Below are 16,457 nucleotides of genomic sequence, written 5' to 3' on the forward strand. Positions count from 1 at the left end.
TGGCCACAAATACCAACCTTGGGACACGTTTCAACGGCATGACAAGAATAAGAGCTCTTTTGTCTCAGAGAGAGGTGGCCTTGAGTTCGGCCCGTGAAACTTTCGTACTTCACATAGCGAACACCCGTACACAGGTTTGCCTTTCAATTTCAGCAACATGTTTCCGACTATCTTTAACGCATCCTCCACAAAATCCCTGGCACACTTTTTTAAAGTTGTTACCAGTGGTCTCGTGACTTCATTTGAGAAAATCTTTGGAGTCATCCCTGCTCCCTTTCATTCCATTTTCTCCACTCTGGTTCGTGGATTGCATTTTTACTTGCATTACCAGCGGACGCTCTTGTGCTTTTTTACATTTTTAAATATGGATGTCCCTCCTATGCAACCTCCGACCCTGCAGCTGCTGACACTGTTCCGCAATCGCATGCTAGAATATTATGGCACAATGCCGTTGGCGATATTAAGCACGGCATATGGATTATCTTTTCGGTTCTCCTACTTCACCTGTGTCCAGCCTGTATTTCACTGCCTGACCTGTGATTTCGATTGGGCCATTGATTTGTGTCTCTGCGGACCGGTTTCTCCTGACGTCGACTTTAATCAGCTGATGACTCCTATCATTACTCACGAGTTGATTTGTCCTGGCGAAAGGATTATGGCTGTGGCATTGATGCATGGACTACTTGGTCCCTGGAATTTACTGGCGGCAGCACAGTCTTTCTTGGAACACAGCTTTCTTGAAAACCCACCGAGCTGTCCTCTGATGGTGATAGAGGATCCGGTGCTGGGAGAGCACGTATGTTCTTTTCCGCTTTTAAATTGGATGGCTGAACTGTTTTCGGATGAAGACGGTGACTTCCTATTGGAGGCTGTTGCAGCTTATTTTGCATACACAGTTATGTCATAGACCTTTTTCATGTTTGATATGCTGAGTACTAGCATTTCATTGACAATTCATTGACTTATTTGTCAAGTTTTTATTATTTACCTTGCCTATTGGCTTAAGACTCGATAAAGTACTTGGCTGTTTTATTTTTCTTTAGCATTGAATTTTCCTAGTTTTTAATGCTTTACCTTGCGGACCGTCCACATATAAACTTGCAATCTGCTCTCATGAGATGGCACTTCTATTATCTTATTCAGTTCGTTTCCGGATCATGAGGAGGTGTCATCTAGGTCCTGGATATCTTTACACCGTGTTAAGTTAGCATGGGCTCATTACCGGTTTAAACGCCATTTTTCCTTTTTTGCAACTTCTGCACACGACACTTAGTTGTTGCTTTAGCTTTCCACCTAGTAGTTCATCGTGGTTTACATGAGAATAATATGTTATTGGTCTACTATCTGCTTTACTTGTTAAACTATATCTGTACAGCGAGTGCTAAAGTTTCAAGAACAACACGATACAGAATTGTTATGAGGTCTGATCTCCACGACTTCATACTCATAACATAAGTGCAACTTCTGCCAATTCTGGGCATGAGGCGGGTTTTATATTGCTTTGCCGAACACACATACACAACAGTTGATGCGGTTCACATGAAGAGAGAGCTGGTGTATGCTGATGTGATTCCTTCAAATCTAAGACACTAAAGTATGGACACGCCCTAAACCAACACAAAGAGACCTTCTTAGCAAATAATATAATATGTGTATTAGGGAGGGTGAGATATAAGCAGCCGCGGGCCGTGGAGGGAGTTACGATGGGGCAGGGAGGCGGGGAGGGGGAGAAGCAGGGTGGAGCCCTCTCTACCTTGCCCCTCCCCCTCCCCGCCTCCCTGCCCCACCGTAACTCCCTCCACGGCCCGCGGCTGCTTATAAGTGTTGCTAACTCTTATTCATTTACAGCATGTTAACATACTGTCACCATTCGCTTTTTATGTACTAGTAACTATGCTGGTAATTTTGCTACTGATAATATGTGTACTTGTATTCTCCACCCTGCTTCTCCCCCTCCCCGCCTCCCTGCCTCACCGTAACTCCCTCCACGGCCCGCGGCTGCTTATAAGTGTTGCTAACTCTTATTCATTTACAGCATGTTAACATACTATCACCATTCACTTTTTATGTACTAGTAACTATGCTGGTAATTTTGCTACTGATAATATGTGTACTTTTATTATCTAAGGTACTACGCCTGAGAAGACGGCATTAGTAAATAAACATTTCAAATACACATGTGTTCTTCTTAACTCCATGTTCTGGTTTCTAAGAAATATATAACGACCGACTGTTCATGAGTTCCACGTATCCTGAGGTACTATAAGTTCATATTCTGGATTGTCTAAACATTGAGAGTTTGTTATATCCAATGTGACACTGTACCTAGCTTGCTAAATAGTTTTTGATTACTAACGTGAGTTTTGGGACACCCTAATTCGCCGAGGTTCCAATCCTCTGTCCACAGTTCTGTGTGAGAACAGAAACCCTGCGACAGGGGCACCCCCGACCCTTGCTGGAGCTTCATCACACTTGCGATACAACTCCAGCAATGCGCCACCTTTACGGCACAGATACATCACGCATCTGTGCTGTTTTTGCCCCATGATGCGCCGCATTGTAAATGCAGCACACCATAGGTGACGGAACAGCGGCACAGAATGACTAACACATCCCTGGTGATGCGCCAGTCATCATAAATCTATCCCTATGCTTCTTATCTTGTTAGAGATGAACCGCCATATGTATCATAAAAGTTATTTGCATTTCCTAAATAGCGAACTTTAAGGAATAAATAGCGATTCTTTACCATTCCTAGTTTGCGATGAGCTATTTGCTAATTAGCCGAATGTAGCCCAATGAAGCCCAATGTAGCCCAATGTAGCCCAAAGATGGCCGCCAGACACACAAAAAAACAAATGTAGCCCAAATATCAGCCAGATGTAGCCCAACTATAGCCCAGTGACAGAATGACCAATCAGCTTCGCAAACCTCCGTTACGCGAAGCGGAGCGCTGTTACAGATATATATCTTTTTTTGAACGTTAATTTCTCAAAATCCACTGGAGCACATATATTGAGACCTAGCAAAGGCACATCGGGCTACCAGTCCCTAATATTTTGCCAAGTTTCGTGCAAATCCATTCAGCCGTTCAATTATTATTTTTATTATTTTTTTTTGCCCCGCGGGGCCCTTTTAAAACCTCCACATCAAACCTAGGGGGTCAGCGAGGATCTACTATGCCCCCTTATAGTTATTTCCCCCTTTGTTTTGACCTCCTCTTGTCTCTCGATCCTACCGAGAGACAAGATGGCGGCCGCTACGGACTGTTTGGAATGTTGACAGACGCCGGAGAACCAATCAGCTTCGCTTCACAAAGCTCCGTTGCGCGAAAAGTCCGCGAACCAGAGCGCTAACCGGTCCGCTGTTACAGATATATATCTTTTTTTAAACGTTAATTTCTCAAAATCCACTGGAGCACATATATTGAGACCTACAAAAGGCACATCGGGCTACCAGTCCCTACAATTTTGCCAAGTTTCGTGCAAATCCATTCAGCCGTTCGGGCTAAAAGTGAGGCCAACCGCCCTATGGAAAACTCAATGTTAAAAACACGTTTTGGGACCCCCCTTTTTTCTCGGCCCCCACTGGACGAACCCCCCCCAAATTTTCAAGGGCTGCTCAGAAACAAAATGTGCCATTTTCCTGAAAATTTCAGCCGATTCCGTCCACAAACGCCAAAGTTATTAGACATAGAATTTTCAAAAAACCCATAGAGAAAAAATCCTAACTATATATACCTACTGGCGACCGCCAGTAGGTAATATATATATATATATATATATATATATATATATTACCTACTGGCGATAGCCAGTAGGTATATATAGTTAAGATTTTTTCTCTATGGGATTTCTGAAAATTCTATGTCTAATAACTTTGGCGTTTGTGGACAGAATTGGCTGAAATTTTCAGGAAAATGGCACATTTTGTTTCTGAGCGTCCCCTGAAAGTTTGGGGGGGTTTTGTCAAGCGGGGGCCGAGAAAAAAGGGGGGTCCCAAAACGTGTTTTTAACATTGAGTTTTCCATAGGGCGGTTGGACTCACTTTTAGCTCGAACGGCTGAATGGATTTCTATGAAACTTGGCAAAATTGTAGAGACTGTTTGCCAGATGTGCCTTTGCTAGGTCTCAAGATATGTGCTCCAGTGGATTTTGAGAAATTAACGTTCAAAAAAATATATATATCTGTGACAGCGCCCCGGTTAGCGCCCCGGTTCGCGTACCAGACGCGTAACGGAACTTCGCGAGGAGAAGCAGATTGGCTCTCCGGTGACTCTCAACATTCTAAACAGTCCGGAGCGGCCGCCATCTTGTCTCTCGGTAGGATCGAGAGACAAGAGGTGGAAATAAACGAAGGGGGAAATGAATGAAAGGGGCAAGGTAGACCCCTCCTGACCCCCTAGGATTGATGTGGGGGCTATTAAAGGGCCCCGCGGGGCAAAAGAATAAAAGACATTTTTTTTCGATTTTTCGCGGTGGAAGCGCTACCCGGTACGCGAACCGGGTAGCTCACAGGTAGCGTAACGGGAGTCCGCCATATTGTGTTTCGGACGAATTTAGTCACAAGATGGAGGATAAACAATGTTGGGAATGGGTATAAGGGGGCACGGGAGACATATCCTGACCCCCTAGGTTTTCTGAGGGTGGCAGAGGAGGCCCATATATGTTAAAAAAACCAACCTTTTTTTTCATATTTTCGCACGGTTAGCGCCCGGACCGCGCACCGGGTAGCGTTCCGGAAAGCGTAACAAGGGGAAAACCAAGGGAAATAGTAAAATAATATTTTAGAGTGCTTTGAGGTAGGGTAGCTCTGAATAGAGCTGTTGTGTTGTGTGGGTGATGTAAGTACCAACATGTAGGTACCAATGAAGAGTCTAAAATTCAATGTACACCGTCTCCTCTGTAGATATTTTGTATGTTCTAATATGGGTTATTTAAATGTAAATGTGTGGAAAAGCACTTCATGCTTTAAAGCAATTGTATTTTTGAACTGATTGTTCTTTCCTCTTAGTCCTCCTCTTTGTTTTTTTTTCCCCACACTCTTCTTCAGCATGATAGTTGATAAATTTGTTCCCTCAAAAAATTTATATACATAAAAAAATTATATTAAATACATATAAAATATATTTTTCCTTTAAAAGAAGAATACATTTTACAGCTTTTGATATTTGCTATTAAAAAACCATTGAAATTCACTGAAAAAACCATAGGTTATAGACCATATATAGTTAGGAATTCGCATTTACAAAACCTTGAAAATTCACTGAAAAAACCATAGGTTATAGACCATATATAGTTAGGAATTAGCATTTACAAAACCTTATTTTACTCACACAAAACCATTGAAATTCGCATATATAGTTAGTTGCACTAACTATATATCGCACACCCGCAATCCACGGCTGATCATGTCACATATTACATCATTCATGACATGGTCAGTGACATCACTGATGACATCACTGATGACATCTCAAATGACATCACTGATGACATCACTGATGACAACATCCAGTGACTGTATGTTTCTGTAAAGTTAAAATATGTCTAACATATTGAAGAATGAGTGGATGTATAAGTGTCTGGATGAAGGATTTAATAGGTGCATGACTGACTGTATGAGTGAGTGATTAAATGTGTCTCACTGAGTGCATGGGTTAGTGACTAAACTGTCTCAATTTGTGCATCATTATGTCTGTTGTTCTGTAAACTGCTGCATGTGTTGATGTGGCGCCTCGGGGTCGCTATGTACGGCTAGCGGGGCAGGGGTCGGGACTACAGTCCCTTCAAACAGACTGACAGAGACCGGTAGTCGGGGTAACGCAGGTTTTATTGCTTTAAACGTTCTTTTACGGGGTACTGTCTTTCTGTAGTATGGTAAGGCTGTCTCCGCCTCTTCTGAGAGTCTTTGTAGGCGTTTCTCCCGCTCTGCTCTTCGCACGTCCCGGTGGGTTCTGGGACTGGGGGTCCTGGAGCTCTCCTCCACGATGTCGAGCCGTCCGCCGTGCAGGGGAGAAAAAAGAACAGCGTTTCAGCTGACTGTTTGAATCCAAATCATGGGTAAGGGAGTGAGGGTTCACACGTGCACAACTCCTTCTATGGACTACGGTAGTGGTAGGTGAGGGAGGGGTAGTGCATTAGGGTGTGAGTGCCAAACTACTTTCGTGGTCTAATCCACTTAAAGCCCACCCAGCCTGGAAGCCGTGAACGTACCTCCGGTAGCCACACTTCCCTCGATGAAGTGTGGCTGGGCGAAGCGCCTTCCTGGTGGCCTCCTGGCTTGTCGGTGTCTCCCTTCCGCTGTCGACTCTCCGTGCTTTTTTCACTCTTCTCGTCTGGGACCGCCTCCTCGCTTCTTCGCCGTTCTCCCGCTCTTGCCTCTGCCTCTGGCCTACGATGTTCCTTCGTTTCCCGGCTCCACTCCGCTCCTCTGTCTCCCTCGCTCCTCAGCTCTCGGCTCTCCTCCGTACTCCTCTCGCCTTCGTCCTCTCCTCGCCAACCGTCCGTCTCTCCTTCTTCACCTCCGGGTGTGTAACACACCTGTGCGGAGTCATGGGCGGCTTTTACCTGCACATAGGGGGCGTGTTCAGCGACGTATTCCCTGTCCAGCTCCGCCCAATTAAAGTAGCAGGACTCTCCAGCCTCCTCGGGGTCCGGACCGTCTGTGTCCTCCGCGTTCCTCCAGGCGCCGGCATGCTGTTCAAAGAGAGGGGAGACAGGTAAGCCAGGCCTCCCCGGACCCACCCCATCACACCCCTCCCCCCTTAGATTCTCCCGATCGGGGAGAGGAAACCGGGATAGAAAGTCCGCATTGGCATTGTCTTTCCCCTTACGGTGCAGTACTTGGAAGGAAAAAGGTTGCAACGATAGGAACCACCTCATGACTCTCGGGTTGTTGGAGGCGTTGCGGCTCATCCATTGGCGCGGGGCGTGATCTGTGTACAGTTTGAATGTGTGACCCTCCAGGTAATACCTCAGCTTGTCTACTGCCCATTTTATCGCCAGACACTCTTTCTCGATGGTGGGGTACCTCACCTCCCTGGGGAACAGTTTCCTGCTGATAAAGAGGATGGGGTGCTCGAGTCCTTCCTCTGTTATTTGTGACATGACAGCCCCGATCCCAAAATCGGAGGCGTCCGTGTGCAGAACGAAGGGTCTGGTGAAATCAGGGGATATGAGAACTGGGTGTGAGGTGATTGTCTTTTTGAGGGTAAAAAATGCTTTTCTCATCTCCGGGGTGGGATTCCGGAAGTCCGACTTCGGGGTTTTCTTCAGGGTGTCTGTGAGGGGGGCTCCAATGTTCGAAAAGGCGGGTATGAATCTCCGGTAGTATCCCACCAACCCCAGGAAGGCCCTCATCTCGCGGAGGTTGGTGGGAAAGGGGGTGTCTGCGATGGCCCGCACTTTTTCGTTTTGGGGTTCGATGAGCCCCCGTCCCAACACGTAGCCCAGGTATTTCACCTTCTGGAATCCGATCCTCGATTTCTTTGCGTTGATGTGGAGCCCGGCTTTGGTTAACTGCAGCAGGACGGTTTCTAGGTGTCGGAGGTGTGTTTCCCAGTCCGGGCTGAAGATGATGATGTCATCCAAGTAAGCTGAACTGTATGCCTGGTGTTCTCGTAGTACCTCATTCATTAACCGCTGGAATGTTGCGGGCACTCCATGTAACCCGAACGGGAGGACAGTAAACTCATATAAACCGTCCGGGGTTGAGAACGCTGTTTTCTTGCGGTCTTCTTCCCGTAGTGGCACCTGCCAGTATCCCTTAGTGAGATCTAGGGTGCTGATGTATCTGGCCTCGCCCAACTTTTCGATTAATTCGTCTATCCTTGGGATTGGGTAGGCGTCAAAAGAAGACACAGCATTCAGGACCCGGAAGTCCATGCAGAACCTGCTACTCCCATCCGGTTTGGGTACCATCACGATCGGGGATGACCACTCACTTCTCGAGGGGCGGATGACTCCCAGGCGGAGCATTTCCTTCACCTCTTTGCTTATGGCTTCTCTTTTGGCGGCCGGTATTCTATAAGGACGCTGCTTGACAATGGTCCCCCTTGGTGTGTCTATTCTGTGTTCGGCCAGGTTCGTGGATCCCGGGAGGTCGGAAAAAATGGTCTCCCGACGCGTAAGAACACTTTGTAGCCCTTCTCGCTGCTCAGGGAATAGCTCTTCATTGATAACAAGATGTTGTACGGTGTTTTCCTTCTTGGTGTCTTTAGCGGGGTGAGAATAGGCTATGACGGAAGGGGCTCCCAGCCATTTCTTCAGGACGTTGATATGGAAAACCTGGCTTCTCCTCCCCGATAGCCGTAGCCGGTAGGTTGTGTTGCCAATGCTTTCGATGACCTGATAAGGTCCCTGCCACTCCGTTTGGAACCTCTTCGTGGTGGAGGGTAACAACACTAGTGCCCAATCGTTTGCTTCCAGCTTTCTCCATTTCTTTCCTTTGTCGTAGTGGTGTTTTTGTTTGGTTTGACTCTTCTCCAGTTGTGAATAAGCCAGCTCCCGTATTTTCCCTATTTGGTTTTTCAGGGTTTGGCTATACTCAAGGAGCGTTTTCGTGTCTCTTGTAGGCTCAGCCTCCCAATACTCCTTTGTCATGTCTAACAGACTCCGTGGCTGTCTTCCGTACAGCATTTCAAAGGAAGAACATCCTAGGCTGCTCTGGGTTTGGCCTCTAATGACATAGAGAGCAAGAGGAAGTAGCCGGTCCCAGTCCTTGTGGTTTGCTGTCAGCATTTTCTTTAGGATGGTCTTGAGGGTCCCGTTATATCGCTCCACAAGACCGTCCGTCTGTGGGTGATATATTGATGTCTTGATCTGATGCATGTTCAACAGGTGGCACACCTCTTTCATGACTCGTGACATGAAGGGGGTGTCTTGGTCGGTAAGCACCTCCTTCGGGAAACCGACTCGGGAAAATAGTTCCAGGAACTTCTCGGCTATATTTTTGGAGGTGGGGGACTTCAGGGGAAAGGCCTCGGGATATCTGGTGGCGTAGTCCACAATGACCAGGGCGTATTGGTTTCCCCTAGTCGTTTTTGGGAGCGGGCCGATGAGATCCATTGCCACCCTCTCGAAGGGGGTCCCGATGATCGGTAGCGGCTGTAGGGGGGCTGCTGGGGGTCTGTGTATGTTTTTGCGCTGACATACGTCACAGACCTGGCAGTGGGTCTTGATGTCTTGGTAGACTCCTGGCCAGTAGAAATTCCTCAGGATGTTCTGGGTGGTTTTCTCGCTCCCGATGTGTCCTGCTAGGAGATGGGTGTGGGCGTAGAACAGAATCTGATCCCTAAAACATACCGGGACCAGAAGTTGTTTTGGGTCGTTTTCCTTCGCCTGTCTGTATAACAGGTCCTCCTGTATCAAAAACCGAGGGTATCGGGGGCTCGGGTTGTCCTGCTCTGCATGGGCCTGTTCCCAGGCATTGAACAACGTTGAGTCGTTGGCTTGCGCAAATTGGAAGCTCCGGTCACCCTCCCACGGGTCAGGGGCTATGAGCACTGATTTTGGGCCCACCCTCCCTCTGTTCAGCTTCTCAGCAAACAGGTCTAGGAAGTGGGGGTTATCAGTCCCCAGTAGGAGCTCCTCTGGAAGGTTGTCCATTATCCCCACCTTTACAACCACCTGCCGCCCCCCCTCCATCTCTATAGGGACGCTGGCGACCTGGCAGCTCTTTACGTCTCCATGCACGCACTTGATATGTACCAGGGAGTCGGGCATTACCTGGGAGTCACACACAAACCTACCCTGTATCACTGATTGTTTGCACCCAGAGTCCAACAGGGCTTTTACCATCCTGCCATATACTAGGACACTCACGTGATAAGCGCCTCCAAGCTCCGCTGAAAACAGAACAGCACGAGGTAAGTAGCCAACCTCCATGGGTTCTTCTTGTATTCTCTTCTTTGGGCAAAACCGGGCTATGTGGCCCCATGTGCCGCAATCGAAACATTGAGGGCCTCTCGCAGGAGACGCATCTGGGTTCAGAGGTCTGGGTGCAGGAAGCCCGGGAGGAGGTCGGGGTTTCCGGTCTACTCGAACCGGTGGTCTTGTGGGTTTTTCGGGTTCCGTCGGGTGTAGCCTGGGTTGGGCCCGTGAATAGGTGGAGGCCATCTCCATCGCTTGAGCTGTGGTCAGGTTGGAGTGCTGTCGTAACCAGCGCTGGGTCCCAAACGGCAGAGCCTCCAGATATTGCTCTAGGTAGATCTTGTCCATTATGGCCTCCTTTGTACTCAGGGCTGGGGTCAACCACTTGTCAGCCGCCGCTTTCAGCCGGAAAAACAGTGTTTTAGGGTTTTCGCCCGGGGTTCCTCTCTCCTTGCGGAAGCGGGCGCGATAGGCTTCCGCATCCAGCCCTAAGTGATCAAGGATGATAGTCTTTATCTGCGTGTACGGGGTCTGTCCATTTCCGTTGGCCACTTGATATGCGGCCTGGGCTTCTCCTGTCAATAGCGGGGCCAGAAAGAACGGCCACTTCTCCAGTGGCCACCCACACGCCAGGGCAACTCTTTCAAAGTTTATCAGGAAGGCATCCGGATCGTCCCCAGCCACATATTTTTGTAATGAGATGCCGGATGGGGTGGGGGTGTGTTGTCTTACTACTTCTCTCACTGGGTTACCGGCGGGATCGGTCCTTAGCGGTTGCAGTTCCTCAATCGTCTTTACCACACTTTCTCTGAGTGCAACCCTGTCGGCCTGGGCGGTGACTAACTGCTGTTCCACGGCCCAGCCCAACTGCTCCTGTCCTTTCACTAGACGTTGTAGCAGCTCTTCCATCTTTGGATCCCAGATGGCTATCGGTGTGCCCGCATTCTCCACCACTTGTGGCGCCTCGGGGTCGCTATGTACGGCTAGCGGGGCAGGGGTCGGGACTACAGTCCCTTCAAACAGACTGACAGAGACCGGTAGTCGGGGTAACGCAGGTTTTATTGCTTTAAACGTTCTTTACGGGGTACTGTCTTTCTGTAGTATGGTAAGGCTGTCTCCGCCTCTTCTGAGAGTCTTTGTAGGCGTTTCTCCCGCTCTGCTCTTCGCACGTCCTGGTGGGTTCTGGGACTGGGGGTCCTGGAGCTCTCCTTCACGATGTCGAGCCGTCCGCCGTGCAGGGGAGAAAAAAGAACAGCGTTTCAGCTGACTGTTTGAATCCGAATCACGGGTAAGGGAGTGAGGGTTCACACGTGCACAACTCCTTCTATGGACTACGGTAGTGGTAGGTGAGGGAGGGGTAGTGCATTAGGGTGTGAGTGCCAAACTACTTTCGTGGTCTAATCCACTTAAAGCCCACCCAGCCTGGAAGCCGTGAACGTACCTCCGGTAGCCACACTTCCCTCGATGAAGTGTGGCTGGGCGAAGCGCCTTCCTGGTGGCCTCCTGGCTTGTCGGTTTCTCCCTTCCGCTGTCGACTCTCCGTGCTTTTTCACTCTCCTCGTCTAGGACCGCCTCCTCGCTTCTTCGCCGTTCTCCCGCTCTTGCCTCTGCCTCTGGCCTCCGATGTTCCTTTGTTTCCCGGCTCCACTCCGCTCCTCTGTCTCCCTCGCTCCTCAGCTCTCGGCTCTCCTCCGTACTCCTCTCGCCTTCGTCCTCTCCTCGCCAACCGTCCGTCTCTCCTTCTTCACCTCCGGGTGTGTAACACACCTGTGCGGAGTCATGGGCGGCTTTTACCTGCACATAGGGGGCGTGTTCAGCGACGTATTCCCTGTCCAGCTCCGCCCAATTAAAGTAGCAGGACTCTCCAGCCTCCTCGGGGTCCGGACCGTCTGTGTCCTCCGCGTTCCTCCAGGCGCCGGCATGCTGTTCAAAGAGAGGGGAGACAGGTAAGCCAGGCCTCCCCGGACCCACCCCGTCACAGTTGAACATTAGCTATATGATTAACTATATGGGTTATTGATTGGTTGCCCAAGTATTTGTATGGGAGACTGAGAGTGTGTATGGGTGGCTGGGAGGTGTATGACTCTGTGCATAGATGTGTGAGCAGTTGATTCACTAGATGTATGGGTTCAAAAGTGCATGTGGAAACAGTTGTATGGGCGGTTGACTGTGTGCATGAGTGTATTGGTGAGTGAATGGATATCTCAGTGCTACATGTCAAAGTAAGTACATATGTAAAACACAGTACATGTGAGAGTTGACATATATAAATAACTGTGCATAAGAGCCAGTGAATGTGTGAGTGGCTGTATGGATCATTGTGAACTTGTATCAGGGATTGTATAAGAGAGTAAATATGTGTTAGTATATGTTTGAATAAGTAAGGTGTGTATAACTGTATAGTTGAGGAAATGGAGGTGTGATTGATTCTTTGCATGACTGACTAGGTGTGTGAGTAACTCCATGGATGAGTGACAGTCTGTGAGTGTCTGTTTACACTGAGTGTATCTAAGGTTATATTAGAGTCTGAAGAGGTTCATCGTATTATCACATGAATGATGTCATCAGTGATGTGATCAGTAATGTCAAATGAGATGTCATCAGTGATGTCATCAGTGATGTCATTTGAGATGTCATCAGTGATGTCATCAGTGATGTCATTTGAGATGTCATCAGTGATGTCATCAGTGATGTCACTGACCATGTCATGAATGATGTAATATGTGACATGATCAGCAGTGGATTGCGGGTGCGCGATATATAGTTAGTGCAACTAACTATATATGCGAATTTCAATGGTTTTGTGTGAGTAAAATAAGGTTTTGTAAATGCTAATTCCTAACTATATATGGTCTATAACCTATGGTTTTTTCAGTGAATATACATATACATATATATATATATATATATATATATATATATATATATTCCAACTCAACCTCAACACTGGATACGGAGAGGAGACGACGCCAATGTGGTGAAGATAGATTTTCTTTATTATCGCTTTTCAACGCGTTTCGCCTGACCCAGCAGGCTTGATCATGAATAAAGTTTTTTTGAATACAAACAACATTTAAAGTGCACTGGTACCATGTGACATGTCACATGGCCCATAAAATCCATGGAACTGAACAAAAGACTTACTTTACGCTGTATATGTTGCTGGAATTAGTCAACAATCCTTAACTGCTAAACGGCTAAATTACACAAATAATCATTTAAAGAAAGGTAAGACGCTCCAGGAAATATAATAGAAATGAAGTATCAAATACAATTGATCGCATTAGTTGTTGTCACTCAATATTATAACCATACCACATTTCAAAACAATTATGTAGTCAATTAAGCCCCAGTGGGCAGAGACACGCTATAAACATCAATGTTTAACCATGCTCTTCAATCGTATAAAATTTTAATACTAAAATATTCCCATCAAGGAATATATATCCTTTCCACATTCCGTTTGCCATAGGGAATTATACCCACAATCATGATTTACAACACAGCAACTAAAAAAGTTTTTACAGCTAGAGAGTACTGCCCCCAGTGGGCCAGAGGTTCAGCTCAACATAAAGTGAAAACATAAAAAAAATTTAAACCAACAAAAACCTTAAAAAAGAAAACTGGATGCCACTGTCTAGGGGGCAATAGTCTGGATAATATATTTCATTCAACAATACGATGTTAATCAATAGTTATAGGTGTGTATAAAGATCCTCTTCAATGTTCAATCCATAAGGGCTTTTAGAATTTAATTCCACAATGTACCATGATTCGAGTTTCCGTAGCTTCTTAATCCTATCACCCCCTCTTTCATTTACAGGTATAGAATCAATAACGAAGTAAGTAAAACCACCAACATCTTTGTTATGAAATCTTTCAAAATGCCGGGCGACCGAATATGATCTATCTGCATTTTTGATCGCCCTAAAATGTTGTAACACCCGTTGATGGACGGGTTTATTTGTACTCCCCACATACTGCAGGTTACAATCACAATTCAAGACATAGATGGCATAGTCTGTTTTACAGTCATATTGTCCTCTTATCTTTTTTACCCTGTTAGAGAGGTATGTACTGACATTTTTTCCATGTTCACAAGCTTTACATTTGCTACATTTCAGAAACCCATCCTTTCTTGCCATCCAATTACTCTTTTTACTCTTTTTCTTAACCTTGGTCACCATTGTTTTCACTAACATTTGTTTGAATGATTTCGCTTTACGAAAGGTGATAAGGGGTCGACTAGCCAACGAAGGGCCTAGAATTGGATCATTTTTGATGACATGCCAATGTCGTGCCAGTATCTTCCTTATTGAACCATGCAGCTTATTATAGTTGGTAATCAGTCTGCATTCATTATCAGTCATACCTTTCTTCTTATCTCTATGCTTGAAAAGGACATCTTCTCTAGTTTTTTGCCTGACTTTACCAAATGAACTATTCAAACAGTTCTCACTATACCCACGTTGTGAAAATCTAGATTTGAGAGTCCTCAATTCCCGTTCTCTCTCTGTAGGGTCACTACAGTTTCTTAAGACTCTCAAACCCTCCCCATAGGGGATGCTATTTACCAGGTTGGTGGGATGGAAACTACTCGCGTGTAACACGGTGTTCCCAGATGTTTCTTTCCTATAGAGCTTGGTATGCAACTTATTGTCTTTTACATATACTGTTAAATCAAGAAAGTTGACAGACTCAGTGCTCACCGTACTTGTGAATTTTAGATTTAAACTGTTCTTCTGCAATTTGGCCAAAAACACATTCAAGTCAGGAATTGTTCCCCTCCAAACAAGAAACAGGTCGTCAATAAAGCGACTCCAATGGAGAATGTTATGTCCCATTCCACATGGCATTGCTTCCGGATCACCTGCTCCTCCCACCAGCCCATATGCAAATTAGCATAGCTGGGGGCGAAGCAGGTGCCCATCGCCGTGCCACACGTCTGATGGAATAATTCATCATTGAAGATAAAGAAAATATTCTTCAAACAAGTTGAGACCATCGAAAGAAGCATTTGAGTATGGGCCCAAAGTTTGATTGGTCTATTCCCCAGGAAGTGTCTTACAGCATTCAGACCGTCGCTGTGCTTAATGCTGGTGTAAAGAGTGGTTACATCAATTGTCACCAATACCATGTCATCTTCCCAAGGGATGTCATAAATAGACTTAAGAAACGCCCCAGTGTCCAGTATGTATGACGGAAGCAATGCAACTAGTGGGTTAAGATAAGAGTCAATAAACTTGGAAGTGTTTTCGAGTCCACTTCCTATCGCAGAAATAATAGGTCTTCCCGGGGAGTCACAGAGATCTTTGTGGACAGGTAGTAAATAGAAAACCGGAGTTACCGGATTAACTATTTTAAGAAATCTATGTTCATCATGAGTAATCAATTGCTGACTAAACCAGTTATCAAGTTCAGAGTTGTATTGTGTGTGACTATTTATCATAGTTTCTGGTTTAATCCTCATATAGCATGCTCTGTTGTTTAACTGTTTATAGGCTTCAGAGAGATATTTTTGCCTATCCCAAAGTACCACGTTCCCACCATTATCTGCATTACGCACAATACACATGTCATTCTGTTGAATTTTGTTAATAAGGGCAGCCTGGTCTTTTTCATGCTGATTAAATCTTTTATTACACACACTGGTGCATTTCTCTAAGTTTTTCAGATCATTGACAACTAGGTCATTAAATACATCGATATTATCTCGTGCAGTGTAGGGAATATACCGAGACCTAGGTCTAAAGTCAGTAGGATCACTTGCATTAATGACAAGACCCTCGGTCCTTGCCACTTCATCTGCTTGGTTCATCAATTCCGGTGGATCACCACTTGTAGATCTTTCAATGTTTTCACCATTTTCATTGCTTCTCAACACTGTGCCTGATGGCTGAAGATCAGGCATAAGGTCCATGTCCTGTACATTCAATTCACCCAGTGAAGCCTCACTGGTTCCTTGATTCGAAGCCTCGTTTGTCGAACCTCGGTTCAGAGTGAAATGTTTCTTAAGTTTCAAAAGTCTAGTAAACTTGAAAATGTCTATTCGAGTCTGGACATAATTAAATTCCGCTGTCGGACAAAATGATAACCCTAGATTCAGGATTTCCTCTTCTTTTGTCGACAATTCCATGTTGGTCAAATTAACTACCGATGTTGTGGGTTGTGTCACATCCGGGGGGGGGTCAGATTGCACTTTTGCATTATTCATTATTCGTTGTTTTGCGCCTTTGCGCCTTTTGCTCCTTTGCCTTTTCCTCTTGGTGGTTTGGCATAGTTTACTCTTGTTCTGGGGCGTAGGTTATATATATGTATATATATATATATTACCTACTGGCGGTCGCCAGTAGGTAGCTATAGTTAGGACCAAGTTTCCATAGAAAGAACATTTTTTGTTTTGCTTATAACTTGAGGGTTGTTTGATGAATATTCATGAAATTTTCCAAACTAATTCTTTGTTCATATCAGCTCCTATGTTGAAAGTTTGGGGGGGATTCGTCAAAGGGGGGCCGAGAAAAAAGGGGGTCCCAAAACGTGTTTTCTCCATGCAATTTCCATAGGAAACTTTCGACAAGGCTACAG

Source organism: Lissotriton helveticus, chromosome 3_1 (assembly GCF_964261635.1).
Source record: "Lissotriton helveticus chromosome 3_1, aLisHel1.1, whole genome shotgun sequence".
Lineage (NCBI taxonomy): Eukaryota > Metazoa > Chordata > Amphibia > Caudata > Salamandridae > Lissotriton > Lissotriton helveticus.